At 47.2% G+C, this 19,852-nt stretch overlaps 1 pseudogene; it reads right to left on the bottom strand.

Annotated features, from left to right (window-relative positions):
* Positions 1-11,326, bottom strand: part of LOC119339625 — a 64,100-nt pseudogene extending 52,774 nt beyond the window's left edge.
* Between the last annotated feature and the right edge of the window lie 8,526 nt (positions 11,327-19,852).

Raw genomic sequence — 19,852 nt, 5'->3', positions numbered from 1 at the left:
CAGCTTCCGGGCGCTCCTGATGTGGCTGATATGCTCCTACACAAATTAACAAGCAAGATATCAACAAAGGAAAAAGCACTCATGCGCGCCCAACAGCAGAAAGCTAACTATGAACTTACGCTGGGGGCTGCGCTGGGGGCTGCTTTGAGGAGTGATTGCCGGGTCCGTCAAGGTGGTCTCGGACCCAGCCCTGCTGACACGGTGGGGTCATCTTCGATGACAATCACCGCGGCCTTGGCCCTCTTCACCGCTCTCTGGGCCAGCGTCCTGAAAAGAAAGGAGTCCAGATTGAAGCAAGTCAGATATAAGATAAAAACAGCAAGATTGAAGAACTACAAGAGCACCAAAGAAACTTACTCTTCTTCCTCCTCGTCGGAGCTGAGCGCGGAAAGATCGAAGTTCGGCTCCCCTCCGGTGCGGCGAGGCGGAGGAGTAGGATCCCTTGCCCGCTTGGCGGGGGCGGTGGCGGTGGCCCGGGAAGATCCCGCTCCAGTTGCCGCTGCTGCGTGGGGCGCTCCCGTGGCAACATTGCTTGCCGCGGTAGAGCGTGTCGCGTGGCTCGGCGGCTGTTGACCCGGCTGCCGCCCCGCTACGTCCGTGCCCCTGCGAAGACGCCTTCTTGGCGGGGCCGGGGGCTCCGCCTGCGGCAAGCTTTCTGAAGGCTCGGGCTCTTCCTCGGCGGCCTCGCTCGGCTCAGCTTCAGAGCCGGCAGGCTCTTCCTCGCCAATGAACTCCGCGCGCTCGGCGAGGTTTGCCGCCTCTGCCGCCTCCGCCTCCTCCATAGTGAACCCGAACACGCCCGCGGTAGCTGCGGCCGCAACCTCTTCCGCCCTAGTGGCGATGCGCTGCAGCTCCTCGTCGGTGGTGTCACGGGTGAGGCTCTTCTGCTCGTCAGCATGGATCGGCACTTCTTCCAAGTTGTCGAAGAACGCTTGCATGACGTCATCCGCAGGCTCTTGCCAAGTTGGAACGATTCCGTGTGAATCGCACAACGACATCATGGCGCGGATCTGGTCAAGCGAAGAATTGTTGCACAATGGAACGATGCCCCTCGGCAGCGTGAATGGGTGCTGGGGGTCGCGTTTGAACAACTCCAGGAGCATTGCATCCAGCTCCAAGACGGTGAAGTTGTAGTTGAGGCCCGGCCGCAACCTCATGATGTCCGCCGAGTTCTTGAATTCCTAGGCGGGCCTCCCCCTCTCCTCCAAGGGGGCAATGCGGCGGCGGAGGAAATCTGCGCCTACAGCGCCTACAGTGAGCCCGGCAAGCCTGAGGCGAAGGATCCTAGTAATGGCGATCTTCAGCCTCTCGTCTTCCGGGGCCACGTTGCTCCAGTCATTGCCGCGCACTATTGGAGTTTGGCGCACGGCGGTGAAGGGCTGCGGATTCTCCTCGACGATCCAACACCACTCCGCTCTCCACTCCTCCCACTTGCTGCGGAGCTCACCCTCCAAGTATGCCTCCTTCTTGCCGACTCTCGAGATCCAGGCGATCCCTCCGGCAAGCGGCTCTCCTCTCTCTACCCGAGGTATGAAGAAGTGGCGGAAAAGGGCAACATTGGGGTGGACTCCGACAAAGTTTTCGCACAAATGTGCGAAAACTGCCATGGTCAGAACGGCATTGGGGGTGAAATCAAGGAGGCGGAAGCCGTAGGTGTTCATGATATTGCAGAAGAACTCCGAGAAGGGCGGGCTGAGCCCGCAATAGAAGAACAGCGCGAAGAATGGGTACCCGTTTGGAGCCAGTTCTGAAGCAGCGGCCGGGAGTACCCTCGTGCGCGGATGCGCCCGCGTCTCCGTCGCCCAAAAGAGGTACATGTACTCCCTCAGCTCCTTCACGCCGAGCTGGGGGGAGAAGATCGCCCGCTCCTTCCGCAGCGCCGCGAGCCGCTGCGCCTCGGCCGACTTCACGCCCTTTCCCTTGTCGGCTTTCGGAGCCATGGCGGAGGTGGTGGGGGAGGTCGACGGTGTTGGTGATGCTGGTGGTAATGGGGGGCGGAGCGCTGCTCTCTCGGCTTTGAGAAGAAGGAGGGGAGCGGCGGAGGTTCGTGAAGATGGAGTAGAAGCAACCAGCGGGGGGGAACGAACTACCCCTGTTTCCTCTCCTTATAAAGAGGGACGGGGCGGACGTTTCGCCCTTCCGAATAAAGAACCACCCACGATCTCTCCCACGACGCCGCATTCAACGCGTGCCCTTAGGGGAGAGCGCGGTGGATACGGAGCGAGATTCGGCGTGGCCCAGTCCGCGTGTGCCCGTGCCCTGTCTTGGGCCTGGCCCAACAGCGCTTGGCACTGTGTCTGGCCCAGGCCCGGGGGCTCCTGTTGGTGTACTAGAATAGGGGTACCCTAGTACCCCGAACTTGTGCACGGGCAGTTGCAGCACCCCGCGGCAAGGCTTGCCAGGCGAACGCCAAGATCCTCCATGGTTCCCTTGGAGCCATTCAAGAACAAAGTATTTAAGCTCAGGAGACAAGGCCCCGGCAAGAGGAGCTTGCCGGGAAGGCCAACCAAGGCACGCCAAGGAACTTGCCGTGACGCGCCACACGCTCTGGCAAGGCAACAAGGCCCCGGCAAGAGGAGCTTGCCGGGAAGACCGACCAAGGTACCTCGAGGCCCGGTGAGCGACAAGCTTCCGGACCCGACAAGATAACAGCAGCGGCAAGGCGCTTGTCGCGGCAGGCGGCCACTCTGTGCCCACGCTCCAGCGCATCCACCAACGTGTCGCTCTGGGGGCCTCTCCAGGCGCGCGTGGCGGGAGGCTGTGCAGCCAGCGGTGCGCAGCGGCATGCGAAGCTGACAAGATCGCCATCATGGCGAACGATGGCGCCCCTAACGGTCCTTTTCTGCACTGTTTGGGCGACCCAGACGGGCATTTAATGCCCTTGTCCCCTGCCGTCAGGGTTAGGTAGGGTGCACTGTACAAGTAACTGTACCAACCACCCCACTTTTTACATTTGTACCCTTCTCTGTGTTGCCACCTGTCGGTGACCCCTTGAGCATATAAAAGGAGGCCCATGCGCAACGTAGTGGAGGGGTTCGAGTCATTCGGGAACCAGAAAACACTTAGCTCTCGCGAGCAAGAACATAATAGAACCAGACAAGCAGCAGTAGGAGTGTTATCTCTCCGAAGAGCTCCGAAGCTGGGTAAACTGCTCGTGTGCTTCGCCTCGATCTGCTCTTCGTGCGATCTCCGCCCCCCGCCGAACCGAAAGGGGCCCGGTCCGCCGGCCCCATAGGTGTTCGTGGATCAGTTTCCCCGACAAAGTGTTCCCCCTAACTGTGCACCGTTGCTAAAGTTCGTCGTTTCGAAGCACCACGTGATGATCGGGTGTGATAGATCCTTACGTTCACATACAACGGGTGTAAGACATATTTACACATGCAGAACACTTAGGGTTAACTTGATGAGCCTAGCATGTACAGACATGGCCTCGGAACACAGAGACCGAAAGGTCGAACATGAGTCGTATAGAAGATACGATCAACATGGAGATGTTCACCGATGATGACTAGTCCGTCTCACATGATGATCGGACACGGCCTAGTCGACTCGGATCGTGTAACACTTAGATGACTAGAGGGATGTCTAATCTGAGTGGGAGTTCATTAAATAATTTGATTAGATGAACTCAATTATCATGAACTTAGTCTAATTTTTTTGCAAAATATGTCTTGTAGATCAAATGGCCAATGCTCATGTCAACATGAACTTCAACGCATTCCTAGAGAAAACCAAGCTGAAAGATGATGGCAGCAACTATTCAGACTGGGTCCTGAACCTGAGGATTATCCTCATAGCAGCCAAGAAAGATTATGTCCTAGATGCACCGCTAGGTGAAGCACCCATCCCAGAGAACCAAGACGTTATGAACACTTGGCAATCACGTGCTGATGATTACTCCCTCGTTCAGTGTGGCATGCTTTACAGCTTAGAACCGGGGCTCCAAAAGCGTTTTGAGAAGCACGGAGCATATGAGATGTTCGAGGAGCTGAACATGGTTTTCCAAGCTCATGCCCGGGTCGAGAGATATGAAGTCTCCGACAAGTTCTATAGTTGTAAGATGGAGGAAAACAGTTCTGTCAGTGAGCACATACTCAAAATGTCTGGGTTGCACAACCGCCTGTCCCAGCTGGAGATCAACCTCCCGGACGAGGCGGTCATTGACAGAATCCTTCAGTCGCTCCCACCGAGCTACAAGAGCTTTGTGTTGAACTACAATATGCAGGGGATGGTGAAGACCATTCCTGAAGTATTCTCAATGCTGAAGTCAGCAGAGGTTGAAATCAAGAAAGAACATCAAGTGTTGATGGTCAATAAGACCACTAAGTTCAAGAAGGGCAAGGGTAAGAAGAACTTCAAGAAGGATGGCAAAGATGTTGCCGCGTCCGGTAAGCCAGTTGCCGGGAAGAAGTCAAAGAATGGACCCAAGCCTGAGACTGAGTGCCTTTATTGCAATGGGAAGGGTCACTGGAAGCGGAACTGCCCCAAATACTTAGCGAATAAGAAGGTCGGCAACACTAAAGGTATATTTGATATACATGTAATTGATGTGTACCTTACCAGTACTCGTAGTAAATCCTGGGTATTTGCTACCGGTGCCATTGCTCACATTTGTAACTCACAGCAGGAGCTGCGGAATAAGCGAAGACTGGTGAAGGACGAGGTGACGATACGCGTCGGGAATGGTTCCAAGGTCGATGTGATCGCCGTCGGCACGCTACCTCTACATTTACCTACGGGATTAGTTTTAAACCTCAATAATTGTTATTTAGTGCCAAGTTTGGGCATGAACATTGTATCTGGATCTCGTTTGATACGAGATGGCTACTCATTTAAATCCGAAAATAATGGTTGTTCTATTTATATGAGAGATATGTTTTATGGTCATGCCCCGATGGTCAATGGTTTATTCTTAATGAATCTCGAACGTAATGTTACACATATTCATAGTGTGAATACCAAAAGATGTAAAGTTGATAACGATAGTCCCACATACTTGTGGCACTGCCGCCTTGGTCACATTGGTGTCAAGCGCATGAAGAAGCTCCATGCTGATGGACTTTTAGAGTCTCTACATTATGAATCATTTGACACATGCAAACCATGCCTCATGGGCAAAATGACCAAGACCCCGTTCTCCGGAACAATGGAGCGAGCAACCAACTTATTGGAAATCATACATACTGATGTGTGTGGTCCAATGAGCGTTGAGGCTCGCGGAGGATATCGTTATGTTCTCACTCTCACTAATGACTTGAGTAGATATGGGTATGTCTACTTGATGAAACACAAGTCTGAGACCTTTGAAAAGTTCAAGGAATTTCAGAATGAAGTAGAGAATCAACGTGACCAAAAGATAAAATTCTTACGATCGGATCGTGGAGGAGAATATTTAAGTCACGAATTTGGTACACACTTAAGAAAATGTGGAATCGTTTCACAACTCACGCCGCCTGGAACACCACAGCGTAACGGTGTGTCCGAACGTCGTAATCGCACTCTATTGGATATGGTGCGATCTATGATGTCTCTTACCGATTTACCGCTATCATTTTGGGGATACGCCCTAGAGACAGCTACATTCACTTTAAATAGGGTACCGTCTAAATGCGTTGAGACGACACCATATTAATTATGGTTTGGGAAGAAACCTAAGCTGTCGTTTCTAAAAGTTTGGGGATGCGATGCTTATGTCAAGAAACTTCAACCTGAAAAGCTCGAACCCAAGTTGGAAAAATGCGTCTTCTTAGGATACCCTAAGGAAACCATTGGGTATACCTTCTACTTAAGATCCGAGGGCAAGATCTTTGTTGCCAAGAACGGATCCTTTCTGGAAAAAGAGTTTCTCTCGAAAGGAGTAAGTGGGAGGAAAGTAGAACTCTATGAAGTACTACCTCTTGAACCGGAAAGTAGTGCAGCTCAGGAAAACGTTCATGTTGTGCCTACACCGACTAGAGAGGAAATTAATGATGATGATCAAGGTACTTCTGATCAAGTTACTACTGAACTTCGTAGGTCCACAAGGACACGTTCCACACCAGAGTGGTATGGCAACCCTGTCCTGGAAATCATGTTGTTAGACAACGGTGAACCTTCGAACTATGAAGAAGCGATGGCGGGCCCAGATTCCAACAAATGGCTAGAAGCCATGCAATCCGAGATAGAATCCATGTATGAAAGCAAAGTATGGACTTTGACAGACTTGCCCGATGATCGGCGAGCGATAGAAAACAAATGGATCTTTAAGAAGAAGACGGACGCGGATGGTAATATTACCATCTATAAAGCTCGACTTGTCGCTAAGGGTTATCGACAAGTTCAAGGGGTTGACTACGATGAGACTTTCTCTCCCATAGCAAAGCTGAAGTCCGTCCAAATCATGTTAGCAATTGCCGCATACTATGATTATGAGATATGGCAGATGGACGTCAAAACGGCATTCCTTAACGGGCATCTTAAGGAAGAACTGTATATGATGCAGCCGGAGGGTTTTGTCGATCCTAAGAATGCTAACAAAGTATGCAAGCTCCAGCGATCCCTTTATGGGCTGGTGCAAGCATCTCGGAGTTGGAACATTCGCTTTGATGAGATGATCAAAGCGTTTGGGTTTATGCAGACTTATGGAGAAGCCTGCGTTTACAAGAAAGTGAGTGGGAGCTCTGTAGCATTTCTCATATTATATGTAGATGACATACTTTTGATGGGAAATGATATAGAATTCTTGGACAGCATTAAGGCCTACTTGAATAAGTGTTTTTCAATGAAGAACCTTGGAGAAGCTGCTTACATATTAGGCATCAAGATCTATAGGGATAGATCGAGACGGCTCATAGGTCTTTCACAAAGCACATACCTTGATAAGATTTTGAAGAAGTTCAAAATGGATTAGTCCAAGAAAGGGTTCTTGCCTGTACTGCAAGGTGTGAGATTGAGCTCGGCTCAATGCCCGACCACGGCAAAAGATAAAGAAGAGATGAGCATCATCGCCTATGCCTCAGCCATAGGATCTATTATGTATGCCATGCTGTGTACCAGACCTGATGTAAACCTTGCCGTAAGTTTGGTAGGAAGGTACCAAAGTAATCCCGGCAAGGAACACTGGACAGCGGTCAAGAATATCCTGAAGTACCTAAAAAGGACAAATGACATGTTTCTCGTTTATGGAGGTGACGAAGAGCTCGTCGTAAAGGGTTACGTCAATGCTAGCTTCGACACATATCTGGATGACTCTAAGTCACAAACCGGATACGTGTATATGTTGAATGGTGGAGCAGTAAGCTGGTGCAGCTGCAAGCAGAGCATCATGGCGGGATCTACATGTGAATCGGAGTACATGGCAGCCTCGGAGGCAGTGCATGAAGCAATTTGGGTGAAGGAGTTCATCACCGACCTAGGAGTCATACCCAATGCGTCGGGGCCGATCAAACTCTTCTGTGACAACACTGGAGCTATTGCCCTTGCCAAGGAGCCCAGGTTTCACAAGAAGACCAGGCACATCAAGCGTCGCTTCAACTCGTGAAAATGTTCAAGATGGAGACATAGATATTTGCAAAGTACATACGGATCTGAATGTCGCAGATCCGTTGACTAAACCTCTCTCGCGAGCAAAACATGATCAACACCAGAACTCTGTGGGTGTTCGATTCATCACAATGTAACTAGATTATTGACTCTAGTGCAAGTGGGAGACTGTTGGAAATATGCCCTAGAGGCAATAATAAAAGGATTATTATTATATTTCCTTGTTCATGATAATTGTCTTTTATTCATGCTATAATTGTATTATCCGAAAATCATAATACATGTGTGAATACATAGACCACAATACGTCCCTAGTAAGCCTCTAGTTGACTAGCTCGTTGGTCAACAGATAGTCACGGTTTCCTGACTATGGACATTAGATGTCGTTGACAACGGGATCACATCATTAGGAGAATGATGTGATGGACAAGACCCATTCCTAAGCATAGCACAAGATCATGTAGTTCGTTTTGCTAGAGCTTTTCCAATGTCAAGTATCTCTTCCTTAGACCATGAGATCGTGTAACTCCCGGATACCGTAGGAGTGGTTTGGGTGTACCAAACGTCACAACGTAACTGGGTGACTATAAAGGTGCACTACAGGTATCTCTGAAAGTGTCTGTTGGGTTGACACGGATCGAGACTGGGATTTGTCACTCCGTGTTACGGAGAGGTATCACTGGGCCCACTCGGTAGTGCATTATCATAATGAGCTCAAAGTGACCAAGTGTCTGGTCACGGGATCATGCATTACGGTATGAGTAAAGTGACTTGCCGGTAACGAGACTAAACGAGGTATTGGGATACCGACGATCGAGTCTCGGGCAAGTAACATACCGTCTGACAAAGGGAATAATATACGGGGTTGCTTGAACCCTCGACATCGTGGTTCATCCGATGAGATCATGGAGGAGTATGTGGGAGCCAACATGGGTATCCAGATCCCGCTGCTGGTTATTGACTGGAGAGCTGTCTCTGTCATGTCTGCATGTCTCCCGAACCCGTAGGGTCTACACACTTAAGGTTCGGTGACGCTAGGGTTGTATGAATATGAGTATGCAGCAAACCGAATGTTGTTCGGAGTCCCGGATGAGATCCCGGACGTCACGAGGAGTTCCGGAATGGTCCGGAGGTAAATAAAACTATATAGGAAGTGCTATTTCGGCCATCGGGAAAGTTTCGGGGTCACCCGGTATTGTACCGGGACCACCGGAAGGGTCTCGGGGGTCCACCAGGTGGGGCCACCTATCCCGGAGGGCCCCATGGGCTGAAGTGGGACGGGAACCAGCCCCTAGTGGGCTGGTGCGCTCCCCTTGCCCCCCCCTGCGCCTAGGGTTGGAAACCCTAGGTGGGGGGGGGGGGCGCACCACTTGCCTTGGGGGCACTCCACCCCCCCTGGCCGCCGCCCCCTTGGGAGATTGCATCTCCCAGGGTCGGCGCCCCCCTGGGGGCCTATATAAAGGAGGGCAAGGGGGAGGGAAGCCGCGCCCAAGTATTGGTGCCTCCCTCCCCCTGCTACACCTCGTCCTCCTCCCGCAGCAGCTTGGCGAAGCCCTGCCGGAGTTTTGCTGCATCCACCACCACGCCGTCGTGCTGCTGGATCATCATCAACCTCTCCTTCCCCCTTGCTGGATCAAGACAGAGGAGACGTCACGCTGACCATACGTGTGTTGAACGCGGAGGTGCCGTCCGTTCGGCGCTAGGATCTCCGGTGATAGGATCACGACGAGAACGACTACCTCAACCCCGTTCTTTTGAACGCTTCCGCTCGCGATCTACAAAGTGATATGTAGATGCATCTCTCCTTTCACTCGTTGCTTAGATGAACTCAAAGATGGATCTTGGTGAAACCGTAGGAAATTTTTTATTTTCTGCAACGTTCCCCAACAATCGCAAGATTGAACCCAAAGCTAAGCACTTCTCCCATTGCAAGAACTACCAATCTAGTTGGCCAAACCAAAAAGGATAATTCAAAGAGAAATGCAAAGATAACTCAATTATACATAAAAGAATTCAGAGAAGATTCAGATATTTTCCATAGATAATACTGGATCATAAACCCACAATTCATCGGTCTCAACAAACACACCGCAAAAAGAAGATTACATCGAATAGATCTCCACAAGAGAGGGGGAGAACATTGTATTGAGATCCAAAAAGAGAGAAGAAGCCATCTAGCTACTAGCTATGGACCCGAAGGTCTGAAGTAAACTACTCACACTTCATCGGAGGGGCTATGGTGTTGATGTAGAAGCCCTCCGTGGTGGATGCCCCCTCCGGCGGAGCTCCGGAACAGGCCCCAAGATGGGATCTCGTGGATACAGAAAGTTGCAGCGGTGGAATTAGGTTTTTGGCTCCCCCTCTGATCTGTTGGGGGTACGTAGGTATATATAGGAGGAAGGAGTACGTCGGTGGAGCAACAGGGGGCCCACGAGGTAGGGGGGGCGCCCTCCACCCTCGTGACCGCCTCTGGCACTTCTTGGAGTAGGGTCCAAGTCTCCTGGACCACGCTCGGTGAGAAAATCACGTTCCCGAAGGTTTCATTCCGTTTGGACTCCGTTTGATATTCCGTTTCTTCCAAACACTGAAACAGGCAAAAAACAGCAATTCTAGGCTGGTCCTCCGGTTAATAGGTTAGTCCCAAAAATAATATAAAAGTGGAAAATAAAGCCCAATATAGTCCAAAACAGTAGATAAAGTGGCATGGAGCAATCAAAAATTATAGATACGTTGGAGACGTATCAGCGGCGGCTGCTGACCGTAGGGCGCCGCGTAGGGCTGTGGCGCGGCGTAGTATGCCTGGTGTGGCTGTGGCCGGGTGCCGAGAATGCCCGGTGCAGGGGCCCGAGGAACCGGCATGGAGTAGGCGTGTACAACGCCGGTCCATGGGTTCTGGCCGGCGTACCACGGGGCCGACTGAGAAGCCTGCTGCAGTGGGCGGGGTGCTCCTCCCTGAGCGCCTGCGCCCCCTGCTTGCGGCCACCACGACAGCCGCCATGACGACCCCCCCATTGGCCGTCAGGTGGGGCGGAGGGAAGGGGGCAGCCGGGACGGGCGGGAAGCCCGGCGGGAAGGCGGGCGCCGCCGGCTGTGGCAGCGTCGGGCGTGGCAGTGGTGGGGCGGAACCCTCGCGGGTGCCGGCGACGAGGGTGGTGTGGGTCACGCGAGTCCGCGCCACCCGCATCCGGCGCTCCTCCAACTTGAGGTACGCGACCACCTTAGCGAATGTGGGCTCCGGGATGAGGGTGAGATTAGAGGCGGCGTTCCCGAAATCCTCGTTGAGGCCGCCGGAGAGGGTGCTGATGAGGAGCTCGTCGCCGATCTTTTCCCCGAGATCACGGAGCTCATCTGCGAGCTTCTTGAGGCGCATGCAAAAATCATCGATGGATGAGTCAAGTTGCTGGCACCCGTAAAACTCACCGTAGAGCAGGACCTTGCGCTGCAGCCGGTTGTCGGTGAAGAGTTCGTTGAGCTTGGTCCAGACCGCATAGGCGTCGTCCTCGTTGTCCACCACGGTGTGGAAGAGGTCGCTGGAGATGGTGAGGTATAACCATCGGATGATGGTGACGTCGAGGATCATCCACTCCTCGTCGTTGATCATGAGTGCCGAGTCCACGGTGCCGTCCACGTGGCCGTGCAGGAGGTACTCACGGAACACAAGAGAAAAATACCGCTTCCAAGCGGAGTAGGACGCGGTGGTGTGATCAAGCTTGACCGGAACACGCTCATGGATGTTGAGGTCACGAACGAGAGTGACATCGGGACCGGTGAACGGGTTTGAGACGGTGGACAAGGAGGAGCTCATGGCGAGGGTTAGGGTTTGGGACTCGGCGCGGGCGGAGGGAGACGGGGTGGTGCGGGTTGCGGCGTGGTTGGGAGGGGAGGGTGCGGGTTGCAGTGCGGGTGGGAGGGGAGGGTGCGGGAGCGTGGGCGGAAGCGGGAGCAAGCGGCAACGGCGGCCTCGGAAAGAAGAGGTGGCAGCAGCGAGCGAGGTGGTGGAGAGAGGCGGCGGCGACAGCGACCGGGAGGATGGTGGCGGCGGCGGCGGCTGGTGGTGGTGGTGGGGAGTAGCGGCGGCAGCGGCGGCGCGTGGAGGCGCGGCGGCGGTGGCGGCTTTAGGGTTTAGGATCGTGCTGCTATAGATACCATGTAGAAGGACAAGTTATGGGCTGTGCAATCTCGATGTATTGATCGGTGCACCATACACGTATATATAAGTACAGAGGTGGGCCACAACCTCAACTATACAAAGGAAACAGGAGGTGGGCCCTACACACAAATATACACATACACAATATACTCAAGAGCCGTCGCTGCCAAGACGTTGGATGATCCAAAAACCTAAGCTACCAGAGCTCTAAAACCTAAAGCTAAAACAATCTGCATGCACGGGATCTGGCGACCCCCCTCACCACCGACGACCTAAACCTAAAGCTAGGGTTGTTGTCGCTAGCCAAAGAGAAAACTAGGTGTATGGTACCGGCGAAAGTTGCGCGGCACAAGAGAGACCGGCAATGGTGGAAGGGTTAGAGTGTGTATAATCCATGGACTCAACATTAGTGATAAAGAACTCACATACTTATTGCAAAAATCTACAAGTCATCAAAACAAAGTACTACTGCATGCTCCTAGGGGAAGGGTTGGTAGGAGTTAACCATCGCGCGATCCCGACCTCCACTCATAAGGAAGACAATAAATAAATAAATCATTCTCCAACTTCATCACATAACGATTCACCATACGTGCATGCTACGAGAATCACAAACTTTAACAAAAGTATCTCTCAAATTCACAATTACTCCACTAGCATGACTCTAATATCACCATCTTCATATGTCAAAACAATCATAAAGAATCAAACTTCTCCTAGTATTCAATGCACTTTATATGAAAGTTTTTATTGTATCGATTTTGGATGCCCATCATATTAGGACTAGTTTTATAACCTAATTAAGCAAATTACCATGTTGTTCTAAAAGACTCTCAAAATGATATAAGTGAAGCATGAGAGTTCAACAATTTCTATAAAATAAAGCCACCACCATGCTCTAAAAAGATATAAGTGATGCACTAGAGCGATATTGCCTAGCTTAAAAGATATAAGTGAAGCACATAGAGTATTCTAAGAAATCACGATTCATGCCTGTCTCTCCCAAAAGTTGTGTAGAGCAAGGATGATTATGGTAAACTAAAAAGCAAAGACTCAAATCATACAAGACGCTCCAAGCAAAACACATATCATGTGGTGAATAAAAATATAGCCTCAAGTAAAGTTACCGATAGACGAAGACGAAAGAGGGGATGCCTTCCGGGGCATCCCCAAGCTTAGGCTTTTGTTTGTACTTTAATATTACCTTGTGGTGCCTTGGGCATCCCCATGCTTAGGCTCTTGCCACTCCTGATTCCATAGTCCATCAAATCCTCACCCAAAACTTGAAAACTTCACAACACAAAACTCGACAGAAAATCTCATGAGCTCCGTTAGTATAAGAAAATAAATATTGATGTAATATCTGCTGTATTCCAACTTCTCCATGGTTCATACCCCCCAATACTATCCATAGATTCATCAAAATAAGCAAACAACACGCGAAAAACAGAATATGTCAAAAATAGAACAATCTATAGTAATCTGTAACTCTTGAATACTTCTGTAACTCCAAAAATTCATCCAAATTAGGAAAACCTGAGAAATTTGTGTACCAATCCAGAGAAAAACGAATCAGATCAAAAGCACGTTTCTGGGAAGTTTCAAAACTAATTTAGTAAACGCAAAAGTTTCTGATTTTCAGCAGGATCAACACAACTATCATCGTAAGCTATCCTAAAGGTTCTACTTGGCACAAACACTAATTAAAATATAAAACTACATCTAACCAGAGGCTAGATGAACTATTTATTACTAAACATGAGCAAAAAGCAAAGAACAAAAATAAAATTGGGTTCCCTCCCAGCAAGCGCTATCGTTTAACGCCCTTAGCTAGGCACAATATTTTATTGATGCTCACAAGAAAGATAATAATTTGAACACAAAGAGAGCATCATAAATCACGTGACAAACACATTTAAGTCTAACATACTTCCTATGCATACGAATTTTATAAGTAAACAAATTATCAAGGCAAGCAAAAACTAGCATATACAAGGAAGAAGAAAGAGACGATAGCAATCTCAACATGAATAGAGGTAATTTAGTAACATAAAAATTTCTAGAACCATATTTTCCTCTCTCATATTAATTACATGTAGGATCATAAGCAAATCAACAATATAGCTATCAACACGATCCACATGCATGCGAAGTTGGCACTCTTCCAAGATAATGGGATTAACATTAACTAAAGTCATGACCTCTCCAAACCCACTTTTATCAAAAATATCATAAGATTGAACATTCTCCAAGTATGTGGGATCTAAAGTTGACACTCTTCCAAACCCACTTTCAATATTATTGCAAACACTATTATCAATCTCATATTCATCATGGGGCTTAAATAAATTTTCAAGATCATAAGAAGTATTACCCCAATCATGATCATTGCAATAAGTAGTAGACATAGCAAAACTAGCATCCCCAAGCTTAGGGTTTTGCATAATATTAACACAATTGACATTAACATAATTTGTAATAACATCTTTGCAATCATGCTTTTTATTCAAGAAGCTATCATGAGTCTCTTCATAAATTTCACTACAAGAAATACGTCAACTTGTGACCATCACTATTGGTCACTGAATGGTCATTGTTTTCCATTTGTGACCTTCTTGTGACCAAAAACTGATTGTCAAAAGCTGACTATCGTAAACTAAAATTAACGACCTTTCTTCTGGAATGGTCGTAGACGTTTATGACAAAAAAGGTCGTAAATTCAACGACGAATTATTTTGTTCACTAGCAATCTGCCTACACCACGTCAGATCCACCGTGGCAAGCTGACGTGGCAGAACTATGACCAAATGAAAAGGTTGCAAAATAGAACCAGCTTGGTCCATTTCAGCCGTCTACATGGGCCAAGCCCAATAATTCAGCCCAATGTTTTTTCTCTTTATTTTTCTTATCTGTGTGGGCCTAGCCCAATACTTTTCCTTTTATTTTCTGGGATGGAGCCTTTTTTGGGAACTTTTTTTATTGTCCACTCTTGTTTTGGGCCACAGCCTTTTTAGTCTAGTTCTAGTTTGGTCCTTGGCCTTTTATTTTCTGGGATGCAGCCTTTTACAAACTATTTTTTTACAGTCAACTCTTTTTTTAGGCCCAAGCCTTTTTAGTCTAATTCTTGTTTGGGCCTCGGCCTTTTTACAGTCCAACTAAGTTTAGAGCCCAATTAATCCAAATAATATTCTATGATCCAAACAAAACTCAAATAATTCAGAAAATGCATAACTTCACTGGTTCATAACTTCATAGCTTCCAAAATGGCATAACTTCACAACCATCACTTGTTCAACAACAAGTGCTCCTAGGTTGATAAGTACTCCCAGGTTCACTTGCCAAGTGCAAAATGCAACAAACTGCATAAATTCACGACCTACTACGACATAAGTTCAAGACCTACTATGACATGTTCAAAGACAAACTTCAAAGCAATCAAACTGCTTTAGCTCCAAAGAGAGCCATCAAGTGAGCTAACTTCTCATCCTGCTCTTGAGGCTTCTTGCGCAGCAGCTCAAGTTCCTTGTCGCGTGCAGCTTCAGCTTCTTCCGCCTTCATCTTGATTGCCGCCAATTCTTCTTGCATCACTTCAGCTTGAAGCTCCGACCTCTCCAGCTTCTGCTCAAGATCACGAACATGAGCAGCCACAGCAGCAGTTGCTTTGCCGGAGTTGTTCCTAGATGATTGGAGCCCAACATTCCTGAGGAATGTGCTTTGCTTGACTTCAGTCTTGAGCACTTCTTCAACAATTTCAGCAGCAGACTTTGGCTCTTCACCTTCTAGTACCAGCGCGTCCTTCATTTTTTCCATCTCAAGCTAGCACATGGAGGAAAATGATAGGCATTAGTGGCAGATCTATTTCACATTTTGCAAACCAAAAAAAGCAAGAGAAACCAAACCAGCACACAAATGTATTATTTGAAGTAACCAAACCAACACACAAAATCTAGTAACTTGACAACATTATTTGACTAGTAACTTATGTGACTTGGAGACATGCAATTGGAACAATATGATCGCTTCATTAAGCCTAGAATGGTGGTTCTATATAAGATGACTTTTCGAGTGAGCCGATCATCAAACAATATTATCCAGATCAAATTTCATCATATCATAAAAATGCAACAAATAGCTACAACAAGTTCTGATATCTTTGTTGAACTATCAAACAACATCAAAGCATGGAACATAGTGTGCGTTCTTGACTGGCTCCAAATCAAATAGTATCAAAGCATCAAAGCATCAAGCAGCATCAAAGCTAGCTGTGAATCAAACAACAACAAATGTTTGAACTGGCTGGACAAAGCATAGAGTGACTTACTATAGCAGTCTTGACTGGCTCCGAAAACCCGTGCTTCTTGCTATTGTGGGTGGCCTTAAACAAGTCAATCGTGCTCTTCTTTCTGAAATATTTTTCAACAAATATCAAAATGTTATTCAAATGTTATTCAATGAGGATCAAACGGTAAGGTCTCTAAATAAAAGTTCTCACAGTGGCAAAAATGTGTGTTGTGTAGTGCCTGGAACCAGTTCTCTGATTGTACACGACTTTTTCTCGATTCATCTTGTTCGACACACAGGTTTCCTACAAAAAAGAATACTGTTAGCATGATATAGCACTAGCATATCATGTGCAGAACATAAAGCAGCAAACGAAGCAGAGACAAACCTTGTGTCTTGGGGTAGACCACATCTCCACTAGAGCTTGCCATTCACCATCTTTCAGATCCGGCACTGGAGACTTGATGCTGACTTTGTTTGCGGCTACGGTATCAAAATACTTCTTCTTGATCTGATGGTGTCTGTTCTATGAATTTTTCTGCAGAATATATTTGCACGCAGTCTTGATGGTCTCCGAGTCCGTGTTCATCTCCAAATTTGCCTACCAAGACAGCAAACAAGGTAGGAACAATATTGGTTCATGCATAGGTGTAACAGAAAATAGATAGCACATTAACTACGAAACAAGTAGCTTACAACAACTTTCCCAATGTAGTTCTCCAATAGACTAGCATTTTTTTGTATAGCTTGAAGTGAGGAAGAACCGGCAGATGACTTCTTGCAACGAGTCCACACTCAAAAGCAAGCTTTGCTGCCTGCAGAGGCTTCTCTGGATGCTTCATCCCTTCGGCAATTTGGATAGGCACCTTGCTGCCAAGCGACTTGGTGATTCTCTCTAGCCATTTGCCCTTTCTAAGTGTAGTCTTGGTAGTCGTCGCATCTGAAAATGAAATTGAACTCATAAATTAGAATAGAAATCAACAAATGCAGGAACGGTTCTGCTAAACAGGTAAGCGTACATGATCATTCCATTTGGAAAATGCACTAGTAAAAGAGAGCATTGCAAAGGTCAACTTGCCTGATTGAAGCACAAGCCGCTGTTCTTTTCATTGATGACAACATTCTTGCCAATAGAAGGTGCAACAGGGATGAGGCCTGTGTGGACAGTGCCCGCTTCATCTATGCAGATAGTTCCTCCTTCATCTAGGAAGACAGTGCCACTTTCATCCATGCGGACAGTGGTTTCTTCATCCATGGGCAGGAACTCATCACCCATTTGCACCGAGGTCTCAGAGTCCATGCGCAACAGACTTTCCTGATGGTCCGTCGCAGTCGCCATCTTTGCTTTCAGCCTTGTGACTCTATCAGGAGCAGGTTCATTAGGTTCCAGGATCCTCTTTGTTTGTCCTAGAGGTGGGGCCATCACCCTTCCTGGAGGCATTGCAGCAGATGTTTCTGAGCTCTTTTTCTTCTTGCTGACTGTCTTCTTGTTGATTGTCTTCTTAACACCAAGCCTCTTCGGCCTAGATTCCTTCAATGCCTCGTATAAACAGCACGGAAAAAAGCATTAGATCACAAGAGAAATATGTGAGCACAAGGAAACCCAGAGCATACAAGAACCCCAACCCTCCAAGCAAGATAGAGTTTGCACCTTAACAATCTTCTGCACTACAACATCATCCACTTCCTCTTCATCAATAACTTCATCCTCCTTAGGATTGTACTCGGGGTCATCATTGATAACTCCACTACCTTCTTGAACCTCATCACTTCTACCTTCTTGTACATCATTTTTTTCCTAATCATTGATGCTATTGCACCGATGCCAAGGGACTGGAACATCCGATTGTTCCTCATCATATTTCTAGCCCTAACCTTCTCATACTCAGTCATAGGCGCTTCTTTGCATGATAAGGGAAATGTAACTATTAGGTGAATGTTTGGAATGCATGGACAACCAACCAAACATATCTTATGATATTCTATTATCATTTAATCCTAGTTATTCATGTAAGGAAGACTAAAAGAACACATGCACAATTAAGCCACCTTATTCAGATTGCAGCAATACATTTCACTTAGCATATTAAGACACATATTTTATAAAACTGATAGTATAACTACAAGGAGCAAGTTGCATACCAACTGTTGGCCTCATATTTGACCTTGTCCTCCTTGCCATGGATGATCTTGAGGTGGTGCTTGCAAAATAGAATAAACAACAATCAGATACAACAGGGATAAAGTAAAATGATGCACTTGTATCAATAAAGGAAAGCATTTGGACCATCATGCACATACATGTAATACATGTGAAGCAAACTTGATGGATCAACAATACACTGATCTAGTGTTATTAATTATAAGCAAACATGTAAATGCACTAAACAAGCATGCATGTACACTGGAAAGATATGAAGCATCTCTTAATATCTTCACTACATCAAGCACAAGGTAGTAATGTACATCAAGAAATCTGCCTAGTGCCTCATATAAAGTACACAACCAGCAAGCAAAGTGCTAGTAGTACCGCTAATGCAAACCCTAACCCTATGTACGCTAGCAAGCAACTGAATTGAAGCAAACTATATATGTGAAGCAATGCATTAGCAGTAATATATGTGAAGCAAACTACATCAAGCTAAGTGAATTAAGGTTGTGGTACCAGAGACAAGAACACAACTCACATGTATTACAATTATATATAGTTGGATACAAATACAGTGCACACGAATTATACTTCAACAATGTGGATAAGCAAAAACAACTATTTACAACAATTATTTTTATGTTTTAACTTGCAATTTTATCCATGTACCTGCAATCACCTATAAGCAAATGAATTACTCAACTGTTTTCCCTAATGGAGGCAAGCTTATGCAATCAGAGCAACTAATTACCCAACAGTTGATGAATAAAGAAGCAAGCAGTGTTAACAATAATAGTAGGCCTTGAAATCATGCTTATGCAGGCAATTTAGAACAATATATCATGAGGACCTTCAAAACAACTAGATGTTGCCACTGGTAAAGCATGAAACAACTATACTTGTAGAAGTACAAAAGAAGATGAAAAAACTATACTCAACTATTGATTATGTTGCCTCTACACACCAAAAATGGCTACAGACTAGAAGAACACAAGTTCAAACATTTCGGCAATTAGAATCAACCTTGTATATTACATCACCCAAAATTATCTAAAACCAATATAGTATATATTAGAACTACTCATACTGCCTTAATTAACACACCAGGAATTCCAATGCCACAATAAGTACTAAGCATTCTCTTGTTCACTAGAAAGAAGAACACAAGCTTCATGGGCACATCATAAAAGAAGTCTTCTGCTTGAACAATCAAGATGGGCTGCTGATACAGCAGTGATTTATCAATCACCATGCAAACCCCTACAACATCTACTGAAATGGTGTGCAACAAGAACCCTAACCCCGATGTCTTCTGCTTGAACCAGAGGGAGATCATCCCCAAGAATCCCATGAAACTTAACCCTGACCCCATGAACCCTAACCCTAACCCCATGAACCAGATGGGGATCATCCCCAATTCCCCATGCAACAATAAGCACGACCCCTAATCCCATGAACAAGGACGACGAGATCCTAACCCTAGAAGATCCTAACCCTAGAAGATCCACCGAACCACCAGAGGAGGGGAGATGGATCCACCAGACGAGGGGAGATAGATCCACTGAATATCAAGGGGAGATGGAGAAGTACCTAGGGGCGGATGATGTTGATGATGCAGCGGTGGTCGTCGTCGATCACACCGTCGTCGATGATGTTGATGATGTAGCCACCATCGTTGATGTAGCCGCCATCATCGTCGATGTAGCCACCATCGTAGTCGATGCGGGCGATGCCATCGAGGAGAGGGGATT

This window comes from Triticum dicoccoides, chromosome 7B, assembly GCF_002162155.2.
Source record: "Triticum dicoccoides isolate Atlit2015 ecotype Zavitan chromosome 7B, WEW_v2.0, whole genome shotgun sequence".
NCBI classification, from domain to species: Eukaryota; Viridiplantae; Streptophyta; class Magnoliopsida; order Poales; family Poaceae; genus Triticum; species Triticum dicoccoides.
This window is presented reverse-complemented; position numbering and strand designations above follow the sequence as displayed.